At 55.2% G+C, this 18,967-nt stretch overlaps 51 non-coding genes across 51 annotated transcripts; all 51 read left to right on the top strand.

The window, feature by feature from the left end:
* The first annotated feature begins 227 nt into the window (after nt 1–227).
* Nucleotides 228–341, top strand: LOC134642050 (U5 spliceosomal RNA). Its single transcript, XR_010095787.1, has one exon. It is a non-coding gene; the product is annotated as a U5 spliceosomal RNA (small nuclear RNA).
* A 194-nt stretch (nt 342–535) lies between these two features.
* On the top strand, nt 536–726 carry LOC134642253 (U2 spliceosomal RNA). Its single transcript, XR_010095979.1, has one exon. It is a non-coding gene; the product is annotated as a U2 spliceosomal RNA (small nuclear RNA).
* Nucleotides 727–952: 226 nt separating this feature from the next.
* LOC134642079 (U5 spliceosomal RNA) lies at nt 953–1,066 on the top strand. The gene has a single exon (XR_010095815.1). It is a non-coding gene; the product is annotated as a U5 spliceosomal RNA (small nuclear RNA).
* A 194-nt stretch (nt 1,067–1,260) lies between these two features.
* Nucleotides 1,261–1,451, top strand: LOC134642251 (U2 spliceosomal RNA). The gene has a single exon (XR_010095977.1). It is a non-coding gene; the product is annotated as a U2 spliceosomal RNA (small nuclear RNA).
* Nucleotides 1,452–1,691: 240 nt separating this feature from the next.
* On the top strand, nt 1,692–1,805 carry LOC134642004 (U5 spliceosomal RNA). Its single transcript, XR_010095742.1, has one exon. It is a non-coding gene; the product is annotated as a U5 spliceosomal RNA (small nuclear RNA).
* Nucleotides 1,806–1,999: 194 nt separating this feature from the next.
* On the top strand, nt 2,000–2,190 carry LOC134642250 (U2 spliceosomal RNA). The gene has a single exon (XR_010095976.1). It is a non-coding gene; the product is annotated as a U2 spliceosomal RNA (small nuclear RNA).
* Nucleotides 2,191–2,416: 226 nt separating this feature from the next.
* LOC134642078 (U5 spliceosomal RNA) lies at nt 2,417–2,530 on the top strand. The gene has a single exon (XR_010095814.1). It is a non-coding gene; the product is annotated as a U5 spliceosomal RNA (small nuclear RNA).
* A 194-nt stretch (nt 2,531–2,724) lies between these two features.
* On the top strand, nt 2,725–2,915 carry LOC134642249 (U2 spliceosomal RNA). The gene has a single exon (XR_010095975.1). It is a non-coding gene; the product is annotated as a U2 spliceosomal RNA (small nuclear RNA).
* Nucleotides 2,916–3,141: 226 nt separating this feature from the next.
* On the top strand, nt 3,142–3,255 carry LOC134642077 (U5 spliceosomal RNA). Its single transcript, XR_010095813.1, has one exon. It is a non-coding gene; the product is annotated as a U5 spliceosomal RNA (small nuclear RNA).
* A 194-nt stretch (nt 3,256–3,449) lies between these two features.
* LOC134642309 (U2 spliceosomal RNA) lies at nt 3,450–3,640 on the top strand. The gene has a single exon (XR_010096034.1). It is a non-coding gene; the product is annotated as a U2 spliceosomal RNA (small nuclear RNA).
* A 226-nt stretch (nt 3,641–3,866) lies between these two features.
* LOC134642076 (U5 spliceosomal RNA) lies at nt 3,867–3,980 on the top strand. The gene has a single exon (XR_010095812.1). It is a non-coding gene; the product is annotated as a U5 spliceosomal RNA (small nuclear RNA).
* A 194-nt stretch (nt 3,981–4,174) lies between these two features.
* LOC134642248 (U2 spliceosomal RNA) lies at nt 4,175–4,365 on the top strand. Its single transcript, XR_010095974.1, has one exon. It is a non-coding gene; the product is annotated as a U2 spliceosomal RNA (small nuclear RNA).
* Nucleotides 4,366–4,605: 240 nt separating this feature from the next.
* On the top strand, nt 4,606–4,719 carry LOC134642049 (U5 spliceosomal RNA). Its single transcript, XR_010095786.1, has one exon. It is a non-coding gene; the product is annotated as a U5 spliceosomal RNA (small nuclear RNA).
* A 194-nt stretch (nt 4,720–4,913) lies between these two features.
* LOC134642247 (U2 spliceosomal RNA) lies at nt 4,914–5,104 on the top strand. The gene has a single exon (XR_010095973.1). It is a non-coding gene; the product is annotated as a U2 spliceosomal RNA (small nuclear RNA).
* A 226-nt stretch (nt 5,105–5,330) lies between these two features.
* On the top strand, nt 5,331–5,444 carry LOC134642009 (U5 spliceosomal RNA). Its single transcript, XR_010095746.1, has one exon. It is a non-coding gene; the product is annotated as a U5 spliceosomal RNA (small nuclear RNA).
* A 300-nt stretch (nt 5,445–5,744) lies between these two features.
* On the top strand, nt 5,745–5,860 carry LOC134642459 (U5 spliceosomal RNA). The gene has a single exon (XR_010096166.1). It is a non-coding gene; the product is annotated as a U5 spliceosomal RNA (small nuclear RNA).
* Nucleotides 5,861–6,052: 192 nt separating this feature from the next.
* Nucleotides 6,053–6,243, top strand: LOC134642307 (U2 spliceosomal RNA). The gene has a single exon (XR_010096032.1). It is a non-coding gene; the product is annotated as a U2 spliceosomal RNA (small nuclear RNA).
* A 226-nt stretch (nt 6,244–6,469) lies between these two features.
* Nucleotides 6,470–6,583, top strand: LOC134641859 (U5 spliceosomal RNA). Its single transcript, XR_010095600.1, has one exon. It is a non-coding gene; the product is annotated as a U5 spliceosomal RNA (small nuclear RNA).
* A 194-nt stretch (nt 6,584–6,777) lies between these two features.
* On the top strand, nt 6,778–6,968 carry LOC134642341 (U2 spliceosomal RNA). The gene has a single exon (XR_010096066.1). It is a non-coding gene; the product is annotated as a U2 spliceosomal RNA (small nuclear RNA).
* A 240-nt stretch (nt 6,969–7,208) lies between these two features.
* Nucleotides 7,209–7,322, top strand: LOC134642100 (U5 spliceosomal RNA). Its single transcript, XR_010095834.1, has one exon. It is a non-coding gene; the product is annotated as a U5 spliceosomal RNA (small nuclear RNA).
* A 300-nt stretch (nt 7,323–7,622) lies between these two features.
* LOC134641945 (U5 spliceosomal RNA) lies at nt 7,623–7,736 on the top strand. The gene has a single exon (XR_010095685.1). It is a non-coding gene; the product is annotated as a U5 spliceosomal RNA (small nuclear RNA).
* A 194-nt stretch (nt 7,737–7,930) lies between these two features.
* LOC134642340 (U2 spliceosomal RNA) lies at nt 7,931–8,121 on the top strand. Its single transcript, XR_010096065.1, has one exon. It is a non-coding gene; the product is annotated as a U2 spliceosomal RNA (small nuclear RNA).
* A 240-nt stretch (nt 8,122–8,361) lies between these two features.
* Nucleotides 8,362–8,475, top strand: LOC134641944 (U5 spliceosomal RNA). Its single transcript, XR_010095684.1, has one exon. It is a non-coding gene; the product is annotated as a U5 spliceosomal RNA (small nuclear RNA).
* Nucleotides 8,476–8,775: 300 nt separating this feature from the next.
* Nucleotides 8,776–8,889, top strand: LOC134642599 (U5 spliceosomal RNA). Its single transcript, XR_010096300.1, has one exon. It is a non-coding gene; the product is annotated as a U5 spliceosomal RNA (small nuclear RNA).
* A 194-nt stretch (nt 8,890–9,083) lies between these two features.
* On the top strand, nt 9,084–9,274 carry LOC134642246 (U2 spliceosomal RNA). Its single transcript, XR_010095972.1, has one exon. It is a non-coding gene; the product is annotated as a U2 spliceosomal RNA (small nuclear RNA).
* A 226-nt stretch (nt 9,275–9,500) lies between these two features.
* LOC134641858 (U5 spliceosomal RNA) lies at nt 9,501–9,614 on the top strand. Its single transcript, XR_010095599.1, has one exon. It is a non-coding gene; the product is annotated as a U5 spliceosomal RNA (small nuclear RNA).
* A 194-nt stretch (nt 9,615–9,808) lies between these two features.
* On the top strand, nt 9,809–9,999 carry LOC134642394 (U2 spliceosomal RNA). The gene has a single exon (XR_010096117.1). It is a non-coding gene; the product is annotated as a U2 spliceosomal RNA (small nuclear RNA).
* A 240-nt stretch (nt 10,000–10,239) lies between these two features.
* LOC134641943 (U5 spliceosomal RNA) lies at nt 10,240–10,353 on the top strand. Its single transcript, XR_010095683.1, has one exon. It is a non-coding gene; the product is annotated as a U5 spliceosomal RNA (small nuclear RNA).
* A 300-nt stretch (nt 10,354–10,653) lies between these two features.
* LOC134641942 (U5 spliceosomal RNA) lies at nt 10,654–10,767 on the top strand. Its single transcript, XR_010095682.1, has one exon. It is a non-coding gene; the product is annotated as a U5 spliceosomal RNA (small nuclear RNA).
* Nucleotides 10,768–10,961: 194 nt separating this feature from the next.
* On the top strand, nt 10,962–11,143 carry LOC134642412 (U2 spliceosomal RNA). Its single transcript, XR_010096135.1, has one exon. It is a non-coding gene; the product is annotated as a U2 spliceosomal RNA (small nuclear RNA).
* Nucleotides 11,144–11,369: 226 nt separating this feature from the next.
* On the top strand, nt 11,370–11,483 carry LOC134641941 (U5 spliceosomal RNA). The gene has a single exon (XR_010095681.1). It is a non-coding gene; the product is annotated as a U5 spliceosomal RNA (small nuclear RNA).
* A 194-nt stretch (nt 11,484–11,677) lies between these two features.
* Nucleotides 11,678–11,859, top strand: LOC134642411 (U2 spliceosomal RNA). The gene has a single exon (XR_010096134.1). It is a non-coding gene; the product is annotated as a U2 spliceosomal RNA (small nuclear RNA).
* A 240-nt stretch (nt 11,860–12,099) lies between these two features.
* Nucleotides 12,100–12,213, top strand: LOC134642102 (U5 spliceosomal RNA). The gene has a single exon (XR_010095836.1). It is a non-coding gene; the product is annotated as a U5 spliceosomal RNA (small nuclear RNA).
* Nucleotides 12,214–12,513: 300 nt separating this feature from the next.
* On the top strand, nt 12,514–12,627 carry LOC134641940 (U5 spliceosomal RNA). Its single transcript, XR_010095680.1, has one exon. It is a non-coding gene; the product is annotated as a U5 spliceosomal RNA (small nuclear RNA).
* Nucleotides 12,628–12,821: 194 nt separating this feature from the next.
* Nucleotides 12,822–13,012, top strand: LOC134642245 (U2 spliceosomal RNA). Its single transcript, XR_010095971.1, has one exon. It is a non-coding gene; the product is annotated as a U2 spliceosomal RNA (small nuclear RNA).
* Nucleotides 13,013–13,252: 240 nt separating this feature from the next.
* On the top strand, nt 13,253–13,366 carry LOC134641939 (U5 spliceosomal RNA). Its single transcript, XR_010095679.1, has one exon. It is a non-coding gene; the product is annotated as a U5 spliceosomal RNA (small nuclear RNA).
* Nucleotides 13,367–13,560: 194 nt separating this feature from the next.
* LOC134642274 (U2 spliceosomal RNA) lies at nt 13,561–13,751 on the top strand. Its single transcript, XR_010096000.1, has one exon. It is a non-coding gene; the product is annotated as a U2 spliceosomal RNA (small nuclear RNA).
* Nucleotides 13,752–13,991: 240 nt separating this feature from the next.
* Nucleotides 13,992–14,105, top strand: LOC134641937 (U5 spliceosomal RNA). The gene has a single exon (XR_010095677.1). It is a non-coding gene; the product is annotated as a U5 spliceosomal RNA (small nuclear RNA).
* Nucleotides 14,106–14,405: 300 nt separating this feature from the next.
* On the top strand, nt 14,406–14,519 carry LOC134642017 (U5 spliceosomal RNA). The gene has a single exon (XR_010095754.1). It is a non-coding gene; the product is annotated as a U5 spliceosomal RNA (small nuclear RNA).
* A 300-nt stretch (nt 14,520–14,819) lies between these two features.
* On the top strand, nt 14,820–14,933 carry LOC134642598 (U5 spliceosomal RNA). The gene has a single exon (XR_010096299.1). It is a non-coding gene; the product is annotated as a U5 spliceosomal RNA (small nuclear RNA).
* Nucleotides 14,934–15,127: 194 nt separating this feature from the next.
* LOC134642418 (U2 spliceosomal RNA) lies at nt 15,128–15,327 on the top strand. The gene has a single exon (XR_010096140.1). It is a non-coding gene; the product is annotated as a U2 spliceosomal RNA (small nuclear RNA).
* Nucleotides 15,328–15,443: 116 nt separating this feature from the next.
* Nucleotides 15,444–15,557, top strand: LOC134641936 (U5 spliceosomal RNA). Its single transcript, XR_010095676.1, has one exon. It is a non-coding gene; the product is annotated as a U5 spliceosomal RNA (small nuclear RNA).
* Nucleotides 15,558–15,751: 194 nt separating this feature from the next.
* LOC134642244 (U2 spliceosomal RNA) lies at nt 15,752–15,942 on the top strand. The gene has a single exon (XR_010095970.1). It is a non-coding gene; the product is annotated as a U2 spliceosomal RNA (small nuclear RNA).
* A 240-nt stretch (nt 15,943–16,182) lies between these two features.
* LOC134641935 (U5 spliceosomal RNA) lies at nt 16,183–16,296 on the top strand. The gene has a single exon (XR_010095675.1). It is a non-coding gene; the product is annotated as a U5 spliceosomal RNA (small nuclear RNA).
* Nucleotides 16,297–16,490: 194 nt separating this feature from the next.
* Nucleotides 16,491–16,681, top strand: LOC134642263 (U2 spliceosomal RNA). Its single transcript, XR_010095989.1, has one exon. It is a non-coding gene; the product is annotated as a U2 spliceosomal RNA (small nuclear RNA).
* Nucleotides 16,682–16,921: 240 nt separating this feature from the next.
* LOC134641934 (U5 spliceosomal RNA) lies at nt 16,922–17,035 on the top strand. The gene has a single exon (XR_010095674.1). It is a non-coding gene; the product is annotated as a U5 spliceosomal RNA (small nuclear RNA).
* A 300-nt stretch (nt 17,036–17,335) lies between these two features.
* LOC134642597 (U5 spliceosomal RNA) lies at nt 17,336–17,449 on the top strand. Its single transcript, XR_010096298.1, has one exon. It is a non-coding gene; the product is annotated as a U5 spliceosomal RNA (small nuclear RNA).
* A 194-nt stretch (nt 17,450–17,643) lies between these two features.
* Nucleotides 17,644–17,834, top strand: LOC134642324 (U2 spliceosomal RNA). Its single transcript, XR_010096049.1, has one exon. It is a non-coding gene; the product is annotated as a U2 spliceosomal RNA (small nuclear RNA).
* A 226-nt stretch (nt 17,835–18,060) lies between these two features.
* LOC134641856 (U5 spliceosomal RNA) lies at nt 18,061–18,174 on the top strand. The gene has a single exon (XR_010095596.1). It is a non-coding gene; the product is annotated as a U5 spliceosomal RNA (small nuclear RNA).
* A 194-nt stretch (nt 18,175–18,368) lies between these two features.
* On the top strand, nt 18,369–18,559 carry LOC134642302 (U2 spliceosomal RNA). Its single transcript, XR_010096028.1, has one exon. It is a non-coding gene; the product is annotated as a U2 spliceosomal RNA (small nuclear RNA).
* A 240-nt stretch (nt 18,560–18,799) lies between these two features.
* Nucleotides 18,800–18,913, top strand: LOC134641933 (U5 spliceosomal RNA). The gene has a single exon (XR_010095673.1). It is a non-coding gene; the product is annotated as a U5 spliceosomal RNA (small nuclear RNA).
* Nucleotides 18,914–18,967: the final 54 nt, after the last annotated feature.

Genomic DNA, 18,967 nt, shown 5'->3' with positions numbered 1-18,967 from the left:
AAAAGCAAGAAAGCCAAACAAGTTAAGGTCCGCCAAGCCAAGAGCCAGAAAGCAGCCTGAAGCCGCGAACTTCCTCTCCAGTCACCCCTCTCCTGTCAAAGTGGAGCTCTGGAGCAGAGCAGGCGGGGCCTGAGATCTGCCGCTTCAGCCAAGCAAACAGGGCCTACCGTGACGCCGGAAGCCGGGACGAGGAGTCACTGCGGCTTCCTGCGAGGCCAAAGAAACACACACTCTGGCTTCTCTTCATAACGTACAAGTCTTTCGCCTTTTACTAAAGACTTCCCTGGAGAGTGAGGCTAAGGAGTTGCACCTATTTTTTGGCAGGGTCTGCCGTCAGGCTGGGCCCTCTCCTCGTTGTTCAAAAGAAATAATAGAAGAAAGCGCGCAATTCCAGGGAGCTCCGCAGGCCTCTGAGGTACTGTGGGTGGGCGGAGATTTGAAGCGGCTCCCTCCCTGTGAGCCAAGTGAAAGAGCGCACCGTCACAAGCGAGAAGTGTCCCGAGAAGGCGGCTCAGCCAGGAACCCGCAGGAGGCCATCGCTTCTCGGCCTTTTGGCTAAGATCAAGTGTAGTATCTGTTCTTATCAGTTTAATATCTGATACGCCCCCGATTCGGGGGCAACGTATTAAACGCATTTTTAGAACAGGGAGCCGAATAAGGGGCTCGCTCCGTTCGCTCCACGCATCGACCCGGTATTGCAGCGCCTCCGGGAACGGTGCCCCCTTTGCTGACTTTGTGCAAAAGCAAGAAAGCCAAACAAGTTAAGGTCCGCCAAGCCAAGAGCCAGAAAGCAGCCTGAAGCCGCGAACGTCCTCTCCTGTCAAAGTGGAGCTCTGGAGCAGAGCAGGCGGGGCCTGAGATCTGCCGCTTCAGCCAAGCAAACAGGGCCTACCGTGACGCCGGAAGCCGGGACGAGGAGTCACTGCGGCTTCCTGCGAGGCCAAAGAAACACACACTCTGGCTTCTCTTCATAACGCACAAGTCTTTCGCCTTTTACTAAAGACTTCCGTGGAGAGTGAGGCTAAGGAGTTGCACCTATTTTTGGGCAGGGTCTGCCGTCAGGCTGGGCCCTCTCCTCGTTGTTCAAAAGAAATAATAGAAGAAAGCGCGCAATTCCAGGGAGCTCCGCAGGCCTCTGAGGTACTGTGGGTGGGCGGAGATTTGAAGCGGCTCCCTCCCTGTGAGCCAAGTGAAAGAGCGCACCGTCACAAGCGAGAAGTGTCCCGAGAAGGCGGCTCAGCCAGGAACCCGCAGGAGGCCATCGCTTCTCGGCCTTTTGGCTAAGATCAAGTGTAGTATCTGTTCTTATCAGTTTAATATCTGATACGCCCCCGATTCGGGGGCAACGTATTAAACGCATTTTTAGAACAGGGAGCCGAATAAGGGGCTCGCTCCGTTCGCTCCACGCATCGACCCGGTATTGCAGCGCCTCCGGGAACGGTGCCCCCTTTGCTGACTTTGTGCAAAAGCAAGAAAGCCAAACAAGTTAAGGTCCGCCAAGCCAAGAGCCAGAAAGCAGCCTGAAGCCGCGAACTTCCTCTCCAGTCACCCCTCTCCTGTCAAAGTGGAGCTCTGGAGCAGAGCAGGCGGGGCCTGAGATCTGCCGCTTCAGCCAAGCAAACAGGGCCTACCGTGACGCCGGAAGCCGGGACGAGGAGTCACTGCGGCTTCCTGCGAGGCCAAAGAAACACACACTCTGGCTTCTCTTCATAACGTACAAGTCTTTCGCCTTTTACTAAAGACTTCCGTGGAGAGTGAGGCTAAGGAGTTGCACCTATATTTTGGCAGGGTCTGCCGTCAGGCTGGGCCCTCTCCTCGTTGTTCAAAAGAAATAATAGAAGAAAGCGCGCAATTCCAGGGAGCTCCGCAGGCCTCTGAGGTACTGTGGGTGGGCGGAGATTTGAAGCGGCTCCCTCCCTGTGAGCCAAGTGAAAGAGCGCACCGTCACAAGCGAGAAGTGTCCCGAGAAGGCGGCTCAGCCAGGAACCCGCAGGAGGCCATCGCTTCTCGGCCTTTTGGCTAAGATCAAGTGTAGTATCTGTTCTTATCAGTTTAATATCTGATACGCCCCCGATTCGGGGGCAACGTATTAAACGCATTTTTAGAACAGGGAGCCGAATAAGGGGCTCGCTCCGTTCGCTCCACGCATCGACCCGGTATTGCAGCGCCTCCGGGAACGGTGCCCCCTTTGCTGACTTTGTGCAAAAGCAAGAAAGCCAAACAAGTTAAGGTCCGCCAAGCCAAGAGCCAGAAAGCAGCCTGAAGCCGCGAACGTCCTCTCCTGTCAAAGTGGAGCTCTGGAGCAGAGCAGGCGGGGCCTGAGATCTGCCGCTTCAGCCAAGCAAACAGGGCCTACCGTGACGCCGGAAGCCGGGACGAGGAGTCACTGCGGCTTCCTGCGAGGCCAAAGAAACACACACTCTGGCTTCTCTTCATAACGCACAAGTCTTTCGCCTTTTACTAAAGACTTCCGTGGAGAGTGAGGCTAAGGAGTTGCACCTATTTTTGGGCAGGGTCTGCCGTCAGGCTGGGCCCTCTCCTCGTTGTTCAAAAGAAATAATAGAAGAAAGCGCGCAATTCCAGGGAGCTCCGCAGGCCTCTGAGGTACTGTGGGTGGGCGGAGATTTGAAGCGGCTCCCTCCCTGTGAGCCAAGTGAAAGAGCGCACCGTCACAAGCGAGAAGTGTCCCGAGAAGGCGGCTCAGCCAGGAACCCGCAGGAGGCCATCGCTTCTCGGCCTTTTGGCTAAGATCAAGTGTAGTATCTGTTCTTATCAGTTTAATATCTGATACGCCCCCGATTCGGGGGCAACGTATTAAACGCATTTTTAGAACAGGGAGCCGAATAAGGGGCTCGCTCCGTTCGCTCCACGCATCGACCCGGTATTGCAGCGCCTCCGGGAACGGTGCCCCCTTTGCTGACTTTGTGCAAAAGCAAGAAAGCCAAACAAGTTAAGGTCCGCCAAGCCAAGAGCCAGAAAGCAGCCTGAAGCCGCGAACGTCCTCTCCTGTCAAAGTGGAGCTCTGGAGCAGAGCAGGCGGGGCCTGAGATCTGCCGCTTCAGCCAAGCAAACAGGGCCTACCGTGACGCCGGAAGCCGGGACGAGGAGTCACTGCGGCTTCCTGCGAGGCCAAAGAAACACACACTCTGGCTTCTCTTCATAACGCACAAGTCTTTCGCCTTTTACTAAAGACTTCCGTGGAGAGTGAGGCTAAGGAGTTGCACCTATTTTTGGGCAGGGTCTGCCGTCAGGCTGGGCCCTCTCCTCGTTGTTCAAAAGAAATAATAGAAGAAAGCGCGCAATTCCAGGGAGCTCCGCAGGCCTCTGAGGTACTGTGGGTGGGCGGAGATTTGAAGCGGCTCCCTCCCTGTGAGCCAAGTGAAAGAGCGCACCGTCACAAGCGAGAAGTGTCCCGAGAAGGCGGCTCAGCCAGGAACCCGCAGGAGGCCATCGCTTCTCGGCCTTTTGGCTAAGATCAAGTGTAGTATCTGTTCTTATCAGTTTAATACCTGATACGCCCCCGATTCGGGGGCAACGTATTAAACGCATTTTTAGAACAGGGAGCCGAATAAGGGGCTCGCTCCGTTCGCTCCACGCATCGACCCGGTATTGCAGCGCCTCCGGGAACGGTGCCCCCTTTGCTGACTTTGTGCAAAAGCAAGAAAGCCAAACAAGTTAAGGTCCGCCAAGCCAAGAGCCAGAAAGCAGCCTGAAGCCGCGAACGTCCTCTCCTGTCAAAGTGGAGCTCTGGAGCAGAGCAGGCGGGGCCTGAGATCTGCCGCTTCAGCCAAGCAAACAGGGCCTACCGTGACGCCGGAAGCCGGGACGAGGAGTCACTGCGGCTTCCTGCGAGGCCAAAGAAACACACACTCTGGCTTCTCTTCATAACGCACAAGTCTTTCGCCTTTTACTAAAGACTTCCGTGGAGAGTGAGGCTAAGGAGTTGCACCTATTTTTGGGCAGGGTCTGCCGTCAGGCTGGGCCCTCTCCTCGTTGTTCAAAAGAAATAATAGAAGAAAGCGCGCAATTCCAGGGAGCTCCGCAGGCCACTGAGGTACTGTGGGTGGGCGGAGATTTGAAGCGGCTCCCTCCCTGTGAGCCAAGTGAAAGAGCGCACCGTCACAAGCGAGAAGTGTCCCGAGAAGGCGGCTCAGCCAGGAACCCGCAGGAGGCCATCGCTTCTCGGCCTTTTGGCTAAGATCAAGTGTAGTATCTGTTCTTATCAGTTTAATATCTGATACGCCCCCGATTCGGGGGCAACGTATTAAACGCATTTTTAGAACAGGGAGCCGAATAAGGGGCTCGCTCCGTTCGCTCCACGCATCGACCCGGTATTGCAGCGCCTCCGGGAACGGTGCCCCCTTTGCTGACTTTGTGCAAAAGCAAGAAAGCCAAACAAGTTAAGGTCCGCCAAGCCAAGAGCCAGAAAGCAGCCTGAAGCCGCGAACTTCCTCTCCAGTCACCCCTCTCCTGTCAAAGTGGAGCTCTGGAGCAGAGCAGGCGGGGCCTGAGATCTGCCGCTTCAGCCAAGCAAACAGGGCCTACCGTGACGCCGGAAGCCGGGACGAGGAGTCACTGCGGCTTCCTGCGAGGCCAAAGAAACACACACTCTGGCTTCTCTTCATAACGTACAAGTCTTTCGCCTTTTACTAAAGACTTCCCTGGAGAGTGAGGCTAAGGAGTTGCACCTATTTTTTGGCAGGGTCTGCCGTCAGGCTGGGCCCTCTCCTCGTTGTTCAAAAGAAATAATAGAAGAAAGCGCGCAATTCCAGGGAGCTCCGCAGGCCTCTGAGGTACTGTGGGTGGGCGGAGATTTGAAGCGGCTCCCTCCCTGTGAGCCAAGTGAAAGAGCGCACCGTCACAAGCGAGAAGTGTCCCGAGAAGGCGGCTCAGCCAGGAACCCGCAGGAGGCCATCGCTTCTCGGCCTTTTGGCTAAGATCAAGTGTAGTATCTGTTCTTATCAGTTTAATATCTGATACGCCCCCGATTCGGGGGCAACGTATTAAACGCATTTTTAGAACAGGGAGCCGAATAAGGGGCTCGCTCCGTTCGCTCCACGCATCGACCCGGTATTGCAGCGCCTCCGGGAACGGTGCCCCCTTTGCTGACTTTGTGCAAAAGCAAGAAAGCCAAACAAGTTAAGGTCCGCCAAGCCAAGAGCCAGAAAGCAGCCTGAAGCCGCGAACGTCCTCTCCTGTCAAAGTGGAGCTCTGGAGCAGAGCAGGCGGGGCCTGAGATCTGCCGCTTCAGCCAAGCAAACAGGGCCTACCGTGACGCCGGAAGCCGGGACGAGGAGTCACTGCGGCTTCCTGCGAGGCCAAAGAAACACACACTCTGGCTTCTCTTCATAACGCACAAGTCTTTCGCCTTTTACTAAAGACTTCCGTGGAGAGTGAGGCTAAGGAGTTGCACCTATTTTTTGGCAGGGTCTGCCGTCTGGCTGGGCCCTCTCCTCGTTGTTCAAAAGAAATAATAGAAGAAAAGTATTGCAGCGCCTCCGGGAACGGTGCCCCCTTTGCTGACTTTGTGCAAAAGCAAGAAAGCCAAACAAGTTAAGGTCTGCCAAGCCAAGAGCCAGAAAGCAGCCTGAAGCCGCGAACGTCCTCTCCTGTCAAAGTGGAGCTCTGGAGCAGAGCAGGCGGGGCCTGAGATCTGCCGCTTCAGCCAAGCAAACAGGGCCTACCGTGACGCCGGAAGCCGGGACGAGGAGTCACTGCGGCTTCCTGCGAGGCCAAAGAAACACACACTCTGGCTTCTCTTCATAACGTACAAGTCTTTCGCCTTTTACTAAAGACTTCCGTGGAGAGTGAGGCTAAGGAGTTGCACCTATTTTTTGGCAGGATCTGCCTTCTGGCTGGGCCCTCTCCTCGTTGTTCAAAAGAAATAATAGAAGAAAGCGCGCAATTCCAGGGAGCTCCGCAGGCCTCTGAGGTACTGTGGGTGGGCGGAGATTTGAAGCGGCTCCCTCCCTGTGAGCCAAGTGAAAGAGCGCACCGTCACAAGCGAGAAGTGTCCCGAGAAGGCGGCTCAGCCAGGAACCCGCAGGAGGCCATCGCTTCTCGGCCTTTTGGCTAAGATCAAGTGTAGTATCTGTTCTTATCAGTTTAATACCTGATACGCCCCCGATTCGGGGGCAACGTATTAAACGCATTTTTAGAACAGGGAGCCGAATAAGGGGCTCGCTCCGTTCGCTCCACGCATCGACCCGGTATTGCAGCGCCTCCGGGAACGGTGCCCCCTTTGCTGACTTTGTGCAAAAGCAAGAAAGCCAAACAAGTTAAGGTCCGCCAAGCCAAGAGCCAGAAAGCAGCCTGAAGCCGCGAACGTCCTCTCCTGTCAAAGTGGAGCTCTGGAGCAGAGCAGGCGGGGCCTGAGATCTGCCGCTTCAGCCAAGCAAACAGGGCCTACTGTGACGCCGGAAGCCGGGACGAGGAGTCACTGCGGCTTCCTGCGAGGCCAAAGAAACACACACTCTGGCTTCTCTTCAAAACGTACAAGTCTTTCGCCTTTTACTAAAGACTTCCGTGGAGAGTGAGGCTAACGAGTTGCACATATTTTTTGGCAGGGTCTGCCGTCTGGCTGGGCCCTCTCCTCGTTGTTCAAAAGAAATAATAGAAGAAAGCGCGCAATTCCAGGGAGCTCCGCAGGCCTCTAAGGTACTGTGGGTGGGCGGAGATTTGAAGCGGCTCCCTCCCTGTGAGCCAAGTGAAAGAGCGCACCGTCACAAGCGAGAAGTGTCCCGAGAAGGCGGCTCAGCCAGGAACCCACAGGAGGCCATCGCTTCTCGGCCTTTTGGCTAAGATCAAGTGTAGTATCTGTTCTTATCAGTTTAATATCTGATACGCCCCCGATTCGGAGGCAACGTATTAAACGCATTTTTAGAACAAGGAGCCGAATAAGGGGCTCGCTCCGTTCGCTCCACGCATCGACCCGGTATTGCAGCGCCTCCGGGAACGGTGCCCCCTTTGCTGACTTTGTGCAAAAGCAAGAAAGCCAAACAAGTTAAGGTCTGCCAAGCCAAGAGCCAGAAAGCAGCCTGAAGCCGCGAACATCCTCTCCAGTCACCCCTCTCCTGTCAAAGTGGAGCTCTGGAGCAGAGCAGGCGGGGCCTGAGATCTGCCGCTTCAGCCAAGCAAACAGGGCCTACCGTGATGCCGGAAGCCGGGACGAGGAGACACTGCGGCTTCCTGCGAGGCCAAAGAAACACACACTCTGGCTTCTCCTCATAACGTACAAGTCTTTCGCCTTTTACTAAAGACTTCCGTGGAGAGTGAGGCTAAGGAGTTGCACCTATTTTTTGGCAGGGTCTGCCGTCTGGCTGGGCCCTCTCCTCGTTGTTCAAAAGAAATAATAGAAGAAAAGTATTGCAGCGCCTCAGGGAACGGTGCCCCCTTTGCTGACTTTGTGCAAAAGCAAGAAAGCCAAACAAGTTAAGGTCTGCCAAGCCAAGAGCCAGAAAGCAGCCTGAAGCCGCGAACGTCCTCTCCTGTCAAAGTGGAGCTCTGGAGCAGAGCAGGCGGGGCCTGAGATCTGCCGCTTCAGCCAAGCAAACAGGGCCTACCGTGACGCCGGAAGCCGGGACGAGGAGTCACTGCGGCTTCCTGCGAGGCCAAAGAAACACACACTCTGGCTTCTCTTCATAACGTACAAGTCTTTCGCCTTTTACTAAAGACTTCCGTGGAGAGTGAGGCTAAGGAGTTGCACCTATTTTTTGGCAGGGTCTGCCGTCTGGCTGGGCCCTCTCCTCGTTGTTCAAAAGAAATAATAGAAGAAAGCGCGCAATTCCAGGGAGCTCCGCAGGCCACTGAGGTACTGTGGGTGGGCGGAGATTTGAAGCGGCTCCCTCCCTGTGAGCCAAGTGAAAGAGCGCACCGTCACAAGCGAGAAGTGTCCCGAGAAGGCGGCTCAGCCAGGAACCCGCAGGAGGCCATCGCTTCTCGGCCTTTTGGCTAAGATCAAGTGTAGTATCTGTTCTTATCAGTTTAATATCTGATACGCCCCCGATTCGGAGGCAACGTATTAAACGCATTTTTAGAACAAGGAGCCGAATAAGGGGCTCGCTCCGTTCGCTCCACGCATCGACCCGGTATTGCAGCGCCTCCGGGAACGGTGCCCCCTTTGCTGACTTTGTGCAAAAGCAAGCAAGCCAAACAAGTTAAGGTCTGCCAAGCCAAGAGCCAGAAAGCAGCCTGAAGCCGCGAACGTCCTCTCCAGTCACCCCTCTCCTGTCAAAGTGGAGCTCTGGAGCAGAGCAGGCGGGGCCTGAGATCTGCCGCTTCAGCCAAGCAAACAGGGCCTACCGTGATGCCGGAAGCCGGGACGAGGAGACACTGCGGCTTCCTGTGAGGCCAAAGAAACACACACTCTGGCTTCTCTTCATAACGTACAAGTCTTTCGCCTTTTACTAAAGACTTCCGTGGAGAGTGAGGCTAAGGAGTTGCACCTATTTTTTGGCAGGGTCTGCCGTCTGGCTGGGCCCTCTCCTCGTTGTTCAAAAGAAATAATAGAAGAAAAGTATTGCAGCGCCTCCGGGAACGGTGCCCCCTTTGCTGACTTTGTGCAAAAGCAAGAAAGCCAAACAAGTTAAGGTCTGCCAAGCCAAGAGCCAGAAAGCAGCCTGAAGCCGTGAACGTCCTCTCCTGTCAAAGTGGAGCTCTGGAGCAGAGCAGGCGGGGCCTGAGATCTGCCGCTTCAGCCAAGCAAACAGGGCCTACCGTGACGCCGGAAGCCGGGACGAGGAGTCACTGCGGCTTCCTGCGAGGCCAAAGAAACACACACTCTGGCTTCTCTTCATAACGTACAAGTCTTTCGCCTTTTACTAAAGACTTCCGTGGAGAGTGAGGCTAAGGAGTTGCACCTATTTTTTGGCAGGGTCTGCCTTCTGGCTGGGCCCTCTCCTCGTTGTTCAAAAGAAATAATAGAAGAAAGCGCGCAATTCCAGGGAGCTCCGCAGGCCTCTGAGGTACTGTGGGTGGGCGGAGATTTGAAGCGGCTCCCTCCCTGTGAGCCAAGTGAAAGAGCGCACCGTCACAAGCGAGAAGTGTCCCGAGAAGGCGGCTCAGCCAGGAACCCGCAGGAGGCCATCGCTTCTCGGCCTTTTGGCTAAGATCAAGTGTAGTATCTGTTCTTATCAGTTTAATATCTGATACGCCCCCGATTCGGGGGCAACGTATTAAACGCATTTTTAGAACAGGGAGCCGAATAAGGGGCTCGCTCCGTTCGCTCCACGCATCGACCCGGTATTGCAGCGCCTCCGGGAACGGTGCCCCCTTTGCTGACTTTGTGCAAAAGCAAGAAAGCCAAACAAGTTAAGGTCCGCCAAGCCAAGAGCCAGAAAGCAGCCTGAAGCCGCGAACGTCCTCTCCTGTCAAAGTGGAGCTCTGGAGCAGAGCAGGCGGGGCCTGAGATCTGCCGCTTCAGCCAAGCAAACAGGGCCTACCGTGACGCCGGAAGCCGGGACGAGGAGTCACTGCGGCTTCCTGCGAGGCCAAAGAAACACACACTCTGGCTTCTCTTCAAAACGTACAAGTCTTTCGCCTTTTACTAAAGACTTCCGTGGAGAGTGAGGCTAACGAGTTGCACATATTTTTTGGCAGGGTCTGCCGTCTGGCTGGGCCCTCTCCTCGTTGTTCAAAAGAAATAATAGAAGAAAGCGCGCAATTCCAGGGAGCTCCGCAGGCCTCTAAGGTACTGTGGGTGGGCGGAGATTTGAAGCGGCTCCCTCCCTGTGAGCCAAGTGAAAGAGCGCACCGTCACAAGCGAGAAGTGTCCCGAGAAGGCGGCTCAGCCAGGAACCCACAGGAGGCCATCGCTTCTCGGCCTTTTGGCTAAGATCAAGTGTAGTATCTGTTCTTATCAGTTTAATATCTGATACGCCCCCGATTCGGGGGCAACGTATTAAACGCATTTTTAGAACAGGGAGCCGAGTAAGGGGCTCCCTCCGTTCGCTCCACGCATCGACCCGGTATTGCAGCGCCTCCGGGAACGGTGCCCCCTTTGCTGACTTTGTGCAAAAGCAAGAAAGATAAACAAGTTAAGGTCTGCCAAGCCAAGAGCCAGAAAGCAGCCTGAAGCCGCGAACGTCCTCTCCAGTCACCCCTCTCCTGTCAAAGTGGAGCTCTGGAGCAGAGCAGGCGGGGCCTGAGATCTGCCGCTTCAGCCAAGCAAACAGGGCCTACCGTGACGCCGGAAGCCGGGACGAGGAGTCACTGCGGCTTCCTGCGAGGCCAAAGAAACACACACTCTGGCTTCTCTTCATAACGTACAAGTCTTTCGCCTTTTACTAAAGACTTCCGTGGAGAGTGAGGCTAAGGAGTTGCACCTATTTTTTGGCAGGGTCTGCCGTCTGGCTGGGCCCTCTCCTCGTTGTTCAAAAGAAATAATAGAAGAAAAGTATTGGAGCGCCTCAGGGAACGGTGCCCCCTTTGCTGACTTTGTGCAAAAGCAAGAAAGCCAAACAAGTTAAGGTCTGCCAAGCCAAGAGCCAGAAAGCAGCCTGAAGCCGCGAACGTCCTCTCCTGTCAAAGTGGAGCTCTGGAGCAGAGCAGGCGGGGCCTGAGATCTGCCGCTTCAGCCAAGCAAACAGGGCCTACCGTGACGCCGGAAGCCGGGACGAGGAGTCACTGCGGCTTCCTGCGAGGCCAAAGAAACACACACTCTGGCTTCTCTTCATAACGTACAAGTCTTTCGCCTTTTACTAAAGACTTCCGTGGAGAGTGAGGCTAAGGAGTTGCACCTATTTTTTGGCAGGGTCTGCCGTCTGGCTGGGCCCTCTCCTCGTTGTTCAAAAGAAATAATAGAAGAAAGCGCGCAATTCCAGGGAGCTCCGCAGGCCACTGAGGTACTGTGGGTGGGCGGAGATTTGAAGCGGCTCCCTCCCTGTGAGCCAAGTGAAAGAGCGCACCGTCACAAGCGAGAAGTGTCCCGAGAAGGCGGCTCAGCCAGGAACCCGCAGGAGGCCATCGCTTCTCGGCCTTTTGGCTAAGATCAAGTGTAGTATCTGTTCTTATCAGTTTAATATCTGATACGCCCCCGATTCGGGGGCAACGTATTAAACGCATTTTTAGAACAGGGAGCCGAATAAGGGGCTCGCTCCACGCATCGACCCGGTATTGCAGCGCCTCCGGGAACGGTGCCCCCTTTGCTGACTTTGTGCAAAAGCAAGAAAGCCAAACAAGTTAAGGTCTGCCAAGCCAAGAGCCAGAAAGCAGCCTGAAGCCGCGAACGTCCTCTCCTGTCAAAGTGGAGCTCTGGAGCAGAGCAGGCGGGGCCTGAGATCTGCCGCTTCAGCCAAGCAAACAGGGCCTACCGTGACGCCGGAAGCCGGGACGAGGAGTCACTGCGGCTTCCTGCGAGGCCAAAGAAACACACACTCTGGCTTCTCTTCATAACGTACAAGTCTTTCGCCTTTTACTAAAGACTTCCGTGGAGAGTGAGGCTAAGGAGTTGCACCTATTTTTTGGCAGGGTCTGCCGTCTGGCTGGGCCCTCTCCTCGTTGTTCAAAAGAAATAATAGAAGAAAGCGCGCAATTCCAGGGAGCTCCGCAGGCCACTGAGGTACTGTGGGTGGGCGGAGATTTGAAGCGGCTCCCTCCCTGTGAGCCAAGTGAAAGAGCGCACCGTCACAAGCGAGAAGTGTCCCGAGAAGGCGGCTCAGCCAGGAACCCGCAGGAGGCCATCGCTTCTCGGCCTTTTGGCTAAGATCAAGTGTAGTATCTGTTCTTATCAGTTTAATATCTGATACGCCCCCGATTCGGGGGCAACGTATTAAACGCATTTTTAGAACAGGGAGCCGAATAAGGGGCTCGCTCCACGCATCGACCCGGTATTGCAGCGCCTCCGGGAACGGTGCCCCCTTTGCTGACTTTGTGCAAAAGCAAGAAAGCCAAACAAGTTAAGGTCTGCCAAGCCAAGAGCCAGAAAGCAGCCTGAAGCCGCGAACATCCTCTCCAGTCACCCCTCTCCTGTCAAAGTGGAGCTCTGGAGCAGAGCAGGCGGGGCCTGAGATCTGCCGCTTCAGCCAAGCAAACAGGGCCTACCGTGATGCCGGAAGCCGGGACGAGGAGACACTGCGGCTTCCTGCGAGGCCAAAGAAACACACACTCTGGCTTCTCCTCATAACGTACAAGTCTTTCGCCTTTTACTAAAGACTTCCGTGGAGAGTGAGGCCAAGGAGTTGCACCTATTTTTTGGCAGGGTCTGCCGTCTGGCTGGGCCCTCTCCTCGTTGTTCAAAAGAAATAATAGAAGAAAAGTATTGCAGCGCCTCAGGGAACGGTGCCCCCTTTGCTGACTTTGTGCAAAAGCAAGAAAGCCAAACAAGTTAAGGTCTGCCAAGCCAAGAGCCAGAAAGCAGCCTGAAGCCGCGAACGTCCTCTCCTGTCAAAGTGGAGCTCTGGAGCAGAGCAGGCGGGGCCTGAGATCTGCCGCTTCAGCCAAGCAAACAGGGCCTACCGTGACGCCGGAAGCCGGGACGAGGAGTCACTGCGGCTTCCTGCGAGGCCAAAGAAACACACACTCTGGCTTCTCTTCATAACGTACAAGTCTTTCGCCTTTTACTAAAGACTTCCGTGGAGAGTGAGGCTAAGGAGTTGCACCTATTTTTTGGCAGGGTCTGCCGTCTGGCTGGGCCCTCTCCTCGTTGTTCAAAAGAAATAATAGAAGAAAGCGCGCAATTCCAGGGAGCTCCGCAGGCCACTGAGGTACTGTGGGTGGGCGGAGATTTGAAGCGGCTCCCTCCCTGTGAGCCAAGTGAAAGAGCGCACCGTCACAAGCGAGAAGTGTCCCGAGAAGGCGGCTCAGCCAGGAACCCGCAGGAGGCCATCGCTTCTCGGCCTTTTGGCTAAGATCAAGTGTAGTATCTGTTCTTATCAGTTTAATATCTGATACGCCCCCGATTCGGGGGCAACGTATTAAACGCATTTTTAGAACAGGGAGCCGAATAAGGGGCTCGCTCCGTTCGCTCCACGCATCGACCCGGTATTGCAGCGCCTCCGGGAACGGTGCCCCCTTTGCTGACATTGTGCAAAAGCAAGAAAGCCAAACAAGTTAAGGTCTGCCAAGCCAAGAGCCAGAAAGCAGCCTGAAGCCGCGAACGTCCTCTCCAGTCACCCCTCTCCTGTCAAAGTGGAGCTCTGGAGCAGAGCAGGCGGGGCCTGAGATCTGCCGCTTCAGCCAAGCAAACAGGGCCTACCGTGACGCCGGAAGCCGGGACGAGGAGTCACTGCGGCTTCCTGCGAGGCCAAAGAAACACACACTCTGGCTTCTCTTCATAACGTACAAGTCTTTCGCCTTTTACTAAAGACTTCCGTGGAGAGTGAGGCTAAGGAGTTGCACCTATTTTTTGGCAGGGTCTGCCGTCTGGCTGGGCCCTCTCCTCGTTGTTCAAAAGAAATAATAGAAGAAAGCGCGCAATTCCAGGGAGCTCCGCAGGCCTCTGAGGTACTGTGGGTGGGCGGAGATTTGAAGCGGCTCCCTCCCTGTGAGCCAAGTGAAAGAGCGCACCGTCACAAGCGAGAAGTGTCCCGAGAAGGCGGCTCAGCCAGGAACCCGCAGGAGGCCATCGCTTCTCGGCCTTTTGGCTAAGATCAAGTGTAGTATCTGTTCTTATCAGTTTAATATCTGATACGCCCCCGATTCGGGGGCAACGTATTAAACGCATTTTTAGAACAAGGAGCCGAATAAGGGGCTCGCTCCGTTCGCTCCACGCATCGACCCGGTATTGCAGCGCCTCCGGGAACGGTGCCCCCTTTGCTGACTTTGTGCAAAAGCAAGCAAGCCAAACAAGTTAAGGTCTGCCAAGCCAAGAGCCAGAAAGCAGCCTGAAGCCGCGAACGTCCTCTCCAGTCACCCCTCTCCTGTCAAAGTGGAGCTCTGGAGCAGAGCAGGCGGGGCCTGAGATCTGCCGCTTCAGCCAAGCAAACAGGGCCTACCGTGATGCCGGAAGCCGGGACGAGGAGACACTGCGGCTTCCTGCGAGGCCAAAGAAACACACACTCTGGCTTCTCTTCATAACGTACAAGTCTTTCGCCTTTTACTAAAGACTTCCGTGGAGAGTGAGGCTAAGGAGTTGCACCTATTTTTTGGCAGGGTCTGCCGTCTGGCTGGGCCCTCTCCTCGTTGTTCAAAAGAAATAATAGAAGAAAAGTATTGCAGCGCCTCCGGGAACGGTGCCCCCTTTGCTGACTTTGTGCAAAAGCAAGAAAGCCAAACAAGTTAAGGTCTGCCAAGCCAAGAGCCAGAAAGCAGCCTGAAGCCGCGAACGTCCTCTCCTGTCAAAGTGGAGCTCTGGAGCAGAGCAGGCGGGGCCTGAGATCTGCCGCTTCAGCCAAGCAAACAGGGCCTACCGTGACGCCGGAAGCCGGGACGAGGAGTCACTGCGGCTTCCTGCGAGGCCAAAGAAACGCACACTCTGGCTTCTCTTTATAACGTACAAGTCTTTCGCCTTTTACTAAAGACTTCCGTGGAGAGTGAGGCTAAGGAGTTGCACCTATTTTTTGGCAGGGTCTGCCGTCTGGCTGGGCCCTCTCCTCGTTGTTCAAAAGAAATAATAGAAGAAAAGTATTGCAGCGCCTCCGGGAACGGTGCCCCCTTTGCTGACTTTGTGCAAAAGCAAGAAAGCCAAACAAGTTAAGGTCTGCCAAGCCAAGAGCCAGAAAGCAGCCTGAAGCCGCGAACGTCCTCTCCTGTCAAAGTGGAGCTCTGGAGCAGAGCAGGCGGGGCCTGAGATCTGCCGCTTCAGCCAAGCAAACAGGGCCTACCGTGACGCCGGAAGCCGGGACGAGGAGTCACTGCGGCTTCCTGCGAGGCCAAAGAAACACACACTCTGGCTTCTCTTCATAACGTACAAGTCTTTCGCCTTTTACTAAAGACTTCCGTGGAGAGTGAGGCTAAGGAGTTGCACCTATTTTTTGGCAGGGTCTGCCTTCTGGCTGGGCCCTCTCCTCGTTGTTCAAAAGAAATAATAGAAGAAAGCGCGCAATTCCAGGGAGCTCCGCAGGCCTCTGAGGTACTGTGGGTGGGCGGAGATTTGAAGCGGCTCCCTCCCTGTGAGCCAAGTGAAAGAGCGCACCGTCACAAGCGAGAAGTGTCCCGAGAAGGCGGCTCAGCCAGGAACCCGCAGGAGGCCATCACTTCTCGGCCTTTTGGCTAAGATCAAGTGTAGTATCTGTTCTTATCAGTTTAATATCTGATACGCCCCCGATTCGGGGGCAACGTATTAAACGCATTTTTAGAACAGGGAGCCGAATAAGGGGCTCGCTCCGTTCGCTCCACGCATCGACCCGGTATTGCAGCGCGAACGTCCTCTCCTGTCAAAGTGGAGCTCTGGAGCAGAGCAGGCGGGGCCTGAGATCTGCCGCTTCAGCCAAGCAAACAGGGCCTACCGTGATGCCGGAAGCCGGGACGAGGAGTCACTGCGGCTTCCTGCGAGGCCAAAGAAACACACACTCTGGCTTCTCTTCATAACGTACAAGTCTTTCGCCTTTTACTAAAGACTTCCGTGGAGAGTGAGGCTAAGGAGTTGCACCTATTTTTTGGCAGGGTCTGCCGTCTGGCTGGGCCCTCTCCTCGTTGTTCAAAAGAAATAATAGAAGAAAGCGCGCAATTCCAGGGAGCTCCGCAGGCCACTGAGGTACTGTGGGTGGGCGGAGATTTGAAGCGGCTCCCTCCCTGTGAGCCAAGTGAAAGAGCGCACCGTCACAAGCGAGAAGTGTCCCGAGAAGGCGGCTCAGCCAGGAACCCGCAGGAGGCCATCGCTTCTCGGCCTTTTGGCTAAGATCAAGTGTAGTATCTGTTCTTATCAGTTTAATATCTGATACGCCCCCGATTCGGGGGCAACGTATTAAACGCATTTTTAGAACAGGGAGCCGAATAAGGGGCTCGCTCCGTTCGCTCCACGCATCGACCCGGTATTGCAGCGCCTCCGGGAACGGTGCCCCCTTTGCTGACATTGTGCAAAAGCAAGAAAGCCAAACAAGTTAAGGTCTGCCAAGCCAAGAGCCAGAAAGCAGCCTGAAGCCGCGAACGTCCTCTCCAGTCACCCCTCTCCTGTCAAAGTGGAGCTCTGGAGCAGAGCAGGCGGGGCCTGAGATCTGCCGCTTCAGCCAAGCAAACAGGGCCTACCGTGACGCCGGAAGCCGGGACGAGGAGTCACTGCGGCTTCCTGCGAGGCCAAAGAAACACACACTCTGGCTTCTCTTCATAACGTACAAGTCTTTCGCCTTTTACTAAAGACTTCCGTGGAGAGTGAGGCTAAGGAGTTGCACCTATTTTTTGGCAGGGTCTGCCGTCTGGCTGGGCCCTCTCCTCGTTGTTCAAAAGAAATAATAGAAGAAAGCGCGCAATTCCAGGGAGCTCCGCAGGCCTCTGAGGTACTGTGGGTGGGCGGAGATTTGAAGCGGCTCCCTCCCTGTGAGCCAAGTGAAAGAGCGCACCGTCACAAGCGAGAAGTGTCCCGAGAAGGCGGCTCAGCCAGGAACCCGCAGGAGGCCATCGCTTCTCGGCCTTTTGGCTAAGATCAAGTGTAGTATCTGTTCTTATCAGTTTAATATCTGATACGCCCCCGATTCGGGGGCAACGTATTAAACGCATTTTTAGAACAAGGAGCCGAATAAGGGGCTCGCTCCGTTCGCTCCACGCATCGACCCGGTATTGCAGCGCCTCCGGGAACGGTGCCCCCTTTGCTGACTTTGTGCAAAAGCAAGCAAGCCAAACAAGTTAAGGTCTGCCAAGCCAAGAGCCAGAAAGCAGCCTGAAGCCGCGAACGTCCTCTCCAGTCACCCCTCTCCTGTCAAAGTGGAGCTCTGGAGCAGAGCAGGCGGGGCCTGAGATCTGCCGCTTCAGCCAAGCAAACAGGGCCTACCGTGATGCCGGAAGCCGGGACGAGGAGACACTGCGGCTTCCTGCGAGGCCAAAGAAACACACACTCTGGCTTCTCTTCATAACGTACAAGTCTTTCGCCTTTTACTAAAGACTTCCGTGGAGAGTGAGGCTAAGGAGTTGCACCTATTTTTTGGCAGGGTCTGCCGTCTGGCTGGGCCCTCTCCTCGTTGTTCAAAAGAAATAATAGAAGAAAAGTATTGCAGCGCCTCCGGGAACGGTGCCCCCTTTGCTGACTTTGTGCAAAAGCAAGAAAGCCAAACAAGTTAAGGTCTGCCAAGCCAAGAGCCAGAAAGCAGCCTGAAGCCGCGAACGTCCTCTCCTGTCAAAGTGGAGCTCTGGAGCAGAGCAGGCGGGGCCTGAGATCTGCCGCTTCAGCCAAGCAAACAGGGCCTACCGTGACGCCGGAAGCCGGGACGAGGAGTCACTGCGGCTTCCTGCGAGGCCAAAGAAACACACACTCTGGCTTCTCTTCATAACGTACAAGTCTTTCGCCTTTTACTAAAGACTTCCGTGGAGAGTGAGGCTAAGGAGTTGCACCTATTTTTTGGCAGGGTCTGCCTTCTGGCTGGGCCCTCTCCTCGTTGTTCAAAAGAAATAATAGAAGAAAGCGCGCAATTCCAGGGAGCTCCGCAGGCCTCTGAGGTACTGTGGGTGGGCGGAGATTTGAAGCGGCTCCCTCCCTGTGAGCCAAGTGAAAGAGCGCACCGTCACAAGCGAGAAGTGTCCCGAGAAGGCGGCTCAGCCAGGAACCCGCAGGAGGCCATCACTTCTCGGCCTTTTGGCTAAGATCAAGTGTAGTATCTGTTCTTATCAGTTTAATATCTGATACGCCCCCGATTCGGGGGCAACGTATTAAACGCATTTTTAGAACAGGGAGCCGAATAAGGGGCTCGCTCCGTTCGCTCCACGCATCGACCCGGTATTGCAGCGCCTCTGGGAACGGTGCCCCCTTTGCTGACTTTGTGCAAAAGCAAGAAAGCCAAACAAGTTAAGGTCCGCCAAGCCAAGAGCCAGAAAGCAGCCTGAAGCCGCGAACGTCCTCTCCTGTCAAAGTGGAGCTCTGGAGCAGAGCAGGCGGGGCCTGAGATCTGCCGCTTCAGCCAAGCAAACAGGGCCTACCGTGACGCCGGAAGCCGGGACGAGGAGTCACTGCGGCTTCCTGCGAGGCCAAAGAAACACACACTCTGGCTTCTCTTCAAAACGTACAAGTCTTTCGCCTTTTACTAAAGACTTCCGTGGAGAGTGAGGCTAACGAGTTGCACATATTTTTTGGCAGGGTCTGCCGTCTGGCTGGGCCCTCTCCTCGTTGTTCAAAAGAAATAATAGAAGAAAGCGCGCAATTCCAGGGAGCTCCGCAGGCCTCTAAGGTACTGTGGGTGGGCGGAGATTTGAAGCGGCTCCCTCCCTGTGAGCCAAGTGAAAGAGCGCACCGTCACAAGCGAGAAGTGTCCCGAGAAGGCGGCTCAGCCAGGAACCCACAAGAGGCCATCGCTTCTCGGCCTTTTGGCTAAGATCAAGTGTAGTATCTGTTCTTATCAGTTTAATATCTGATACGCCCCCGATTCGGGGGCAACGTATTAAACGCATTTTTAGAACAGGGAGCCGAGTAAGGGGCTCGCTCCGTTCGCTCCACGCATCGACCCGGTATTGCAGCGCCTCCGGGAACGGTGCCCCCTTTGCTGACTTTGTGCAAAAGCAAGCAAGCCAAACAAGTTAAGGTCTGCCAAGCCAAGAGCCAGAAAGCAGCCTGAAGCCGCGAACGTCCTCTCCAGTCACCCCTCTCCTGTCAAAGTGGAGCTCTGGAGCAGAGCAGGCGGGGCCTGAGATCTGCCGCTTCAGCCAAGCAAACAGGGCCTACCGTGATGCCGGAAGCCGGGACGAGGAGACACTGCGGCTTCCTGCGAGGCCAAAGAAACACACACTCTGGCTTCTCTTCATAACGTACAAGTCTTTCGCCTTTTACTAAAGACTTCCGTGGAGAGTGAGGCTAAGGAGTTGCACCTATTTTTTGGCAGGGTCTGCCGTCTGGCTGGGCCCTCTCCTCGTTGTTCAAAAGAAATAATAGAAGAAAAGTATTGCAGCGCCT

The sequence above is a fragment of the Pelmatolapia mariae genome, linkage group LG14 (genome assembly GCF_036321145.2).
Source record: "Pelmatolapia mariae isolate MD_Pm_ZW linkage group LG14, Pm_UMD_F_2, whole genome shotgun sequence".
NCBI classification, from domain to species: Eukaryota; Metazoa; Chordata; class Actinopteri; order Cichliformes; family Cichlidae; genus Pelmatolapia; species Pelmatolapia mariae.
Note: the sequence above shows the minus strand (reverse complement) of the source record. Positions and strands in the feature narration are given on the sequence as shown.